The sequence below is a fragment of the Lutra lutra genome, chromosome 7, assembly GCF_902655055.1.
Source record: "Lutra lutra chromosome 7, mLutLut1.2, whole genome shotgun sequence".
Lineage (NCBI taxonomy): Eukaryota > Metazoa > Chordata > Mammalia > Carnivora > Mustelidae > Lutra > Lutra lutra.
The window spans coordinates 39,186,673-39,190,065 of NC_062284.1; the positions used below are offsets into that span (position 1 = coordinate 39,186,673).

The window sequence follows — 3,393 nt, forward strand, 5'->3', positions numbered from 1 at the left end:
GCAAAATTCCTCACATTTCTCAAACCACACAACTAGGCATATAGCCCACACTCAGCGAATAGGTGTTAAAAGGATAAATCTCACATGCCACTCTGTGTTCGATTGGTTAGGGCTACCTGAAACCCCGTGTTCGTAGCAAGGATTGCCTGAGCTTAGCAGGAGGAGCTTAGCCAGCATCAATTAGTGATGCAGCAACGGCATCAGGCTTGTCATGCCTTTGCCCTCCCTGCTCTACCCCTGCATCCTTTCTGCGGGCAAGACTCAAACCCAGTTAGTCTGTACCAATGACGACAAAGTTTATGCTTTGTCCAGGGCCCCAGATCAAGCAACTCATTCCACCATTTAGCATTCATAACATTAGGAATAATACTTCTCTCCTAATTCTCAGTACAAATGCCAAGATTCAGTTTGTCTGTTGGCTCCTGGTTATTTTCTGGGGAAGCAAAGAATAACTGGTTACCATTATTTTTGAACTAACTACATAAAACATAGAGAATAAACATTAAGAAATGAAAACTATATGACTTCCAGTGGGGGGAATTTTAACCTTGAATACTGTCCAACAAGAGAAGTCAGAGTTTATGTAGGAGCTTGAAAGCAATTTTCAAAATGGGTAAAATATTTATGCAGCCCATGGGAATACCACCAGCCCTAATCGTAGGGTGGGATGCAACATTCATGAAAGTCCGATCTGCACCATTGCCCTTGGACCTCGAGATCCCTTTTGAAATCATTACTCTTCTTCATGCACTCACAACGTATCTTCTGATTGTCTGCTGTGCTCCTGACATGGCTTTAGATCTAGGGGGTTCAGTAAAGGATTAAACAGAGTCCCTGCTTCAAACGTCTTACTTGTCTTCCTCCAATAGCACACTTTTCTGGCTGACTCTGCTCACCCCAGTTACACAGTCAGAACTCAGGTGTCTAAGAGACTTCCATGCTTGGTGTCAGCTCTTTTTCCCTTGTCCCATGGAGCATAAGGTAGTAAGTTTGACAGCTCACTCAGTTTTACTCAGCTTGTCAGTGTTTCATTGGTTCTCCTCAAATCCACAACCTTGTTTTCTTTTGTGAAACAAGAGGCAGAATTTTAGTTCCATCTCCTTAGTCGAAGTATTACTTTTGCCAGATTCTGGGCATCTTTAAGGTAGCGATTAGCCAGGTTCCTCCTGGGGACAGTGGAGAAGTCTGGTGTGAGACAGACAGCTCTATTTAAGGCCTATCAGTCAGACTGAAATTTGGATGCATCACAGGCATGTGGAACAGGTCTGGGTAGGCGTGTGGATGATAAAATGGGTTCAGTTTTCAATTTCTTGGCCATAAGAGAACTTTGGAAAACCCAAGAAGCCAGGCCTATTAGAGAGTGGGAAATAGAGTCAACGAGCCATCCAGCACCCCATCACTGCATTGTGATCACTGACATGGAGGAACCACAGATCAAGGGGAAAAGTTTTGTGGACAGAGTTCAAGGACACATCAACATTTCACGCATTATCTCATCTGACCTACACCGTAACCACTGTGGTAGGTACAGTGGAGATTATTTTAGTCCTATTTTATAGAAGAGAGATGAGAAGTTCTGAAAGATCAGTTTGTTCGAGGTCTCATGGAAACATCAAAACAGGCCTCATGGGACCCCTTTCTGCAACACCACTACTCTTCAACATGGCCTTCTAGAAAGACTATATTACCCAGAATCTATTGTTTCTTCATTTTTGGTGATCACTCTGACAACTCCTTCCTTACAGATGGGAAAGGGAGAAAAGTTCCCATCATCTGGATTTCCACTATATGTTGCAGATGGGACATAAGACCAGAGTTTTAGCCTCTAAGATCTAAGCATCTTAGAAGATTCCCATCACCCTGCCTGCCACTGACTGCCCTCCAGCTCCAAACACACCTCTTTTTTACTTCTAAAATCTGAGGCAAAGAAATGTAGCTGAAGCCCTGACAATTTTTGTATTTTTGTAACACAGTGGTCCAGACAAAGATGAACAGATTTGAGCAAAAAACATTTTTTGGTAAAACAAGCTCAAAGTAATTTCTTCTTCTCAAATGCCGAGCTTCACCTTTGTGTGCCTTGAAATTCCTTGGCAATGCACTTAATTTTGGGGAATCTGAGTTTAATAGAGGAATGTTGGGAGGAAGAAGGCTACCTGCCCTCCCAGCTCAGTGTTAGATTGAACCTTGAGTGTTTGCTTTGATTTGTTGGAGGTGTTAAAACTATGTTAAAACCTTGTCTACCTGGAGTGAAGAGTAGGGCATTAGCTTGGGTTTGTTTTAGAGCAGTAACCAGGGGATGGATAAAGCAGACCCTGAATTACAGTACCTTTTAAGAAGAGGAGTATGAGCTTATCCCAGCCTCTCTATATCTGCCAACAAAATTCCAGAAACAAGGGGACAAAATTAACCTACAGCACCCCTTGGAAAGTCCAGTGGAGGGCACTGGGACTAGTTTTTCTTGACAGGGCATTCATTACCCCTGGGAGAGTATGATTTACAACGAAGAATAGAGTGATAAAAACTACCCCTACCATTTTATCATGTAATTAATCTGGACACTGTACTAGGAATGTTACTCCATTGTCTCATTGAATATTTGCAAAACACCAGTGAGAAGTATAATTTTCTCCATTTTACAGACCAAAAAAAAACCAAAAAACAAAACAAAACAAAAAAACCCAACCAACCAAACAAGCAAACAAAAAACCAAGACTTCGAGATCTCTCACTATTTGGCAAGATTCACAAAGCTGCTAGGAAGTGGAGCAATGAGTGTCTGACTCCAGTGTCCAGAGTGTTCTCCCCACTGTATGGCACTTGGTTTGCCCAGGTGGGGACTCTGTTCCTGGACCTGCAGCCCCTTGGCAGGGAGTTCATTTCAAATTCAGCTGGCTGTTTTCTGAGTCAGCCTCCGGTCCTAGATGGGGCTCACATAGCCCCTGATCACACCATGGGGCAGTGGGCTTAGACAGCTAGTGAAAAAAAGTAGGCCAAGGTTATCACATTCAGCAAATGAAAATCTGAGATACCTAAGTAAATCTGAATTTCTGATAAACAATGAATAATTTCTTAACTTTTTTTTTTTTTTAAGTAGGCTCCTTGCCCAACGTGGGGCTTGAACTCACAACCCTGAGATCAAGAGTCTCATGCTCTACTGACTGAGCCAGCCAGGCGCCCCAGCAATAAAAGATCTCTTAATGTAAGTATGTCCCAGATATCTCATAGAACATATTGACGCTAAATTTTTTGTGTGGTCTATCTGAAATTCAGTCTCAGCTAGGAGACCCGTACTGAGCCTGGCATCGTGAGGTGGCCTTTGACCAGCACAGTGCTGGGCTCTGCTCTGCTTCCCAGCTCGGCTCTTCAGGCAGCCCTGCCCTCTCCCAAATTTCTC

At 43.2% G+C, this 3,393-nt stretch overlaps 1 non-coding gene across 1 annotated transcript; it reads right to left on the minus strand.

Moving 5' to 3' along the window:
* Window positions 1–3,099: 3,099 nt before the first annotated feature.
* TRNAK-CUU (transfer RNA lysine (anticodon CUU)) lies at window positions 3,100–3,172 on the minus strand. The gene has a single exon. It is a non-coding gene; the product is annotated as a tRNA-Lys (tRNA).
* Between the last annotated feature and the right edge of the window lie 221 nt (window positions 3,173–3,393).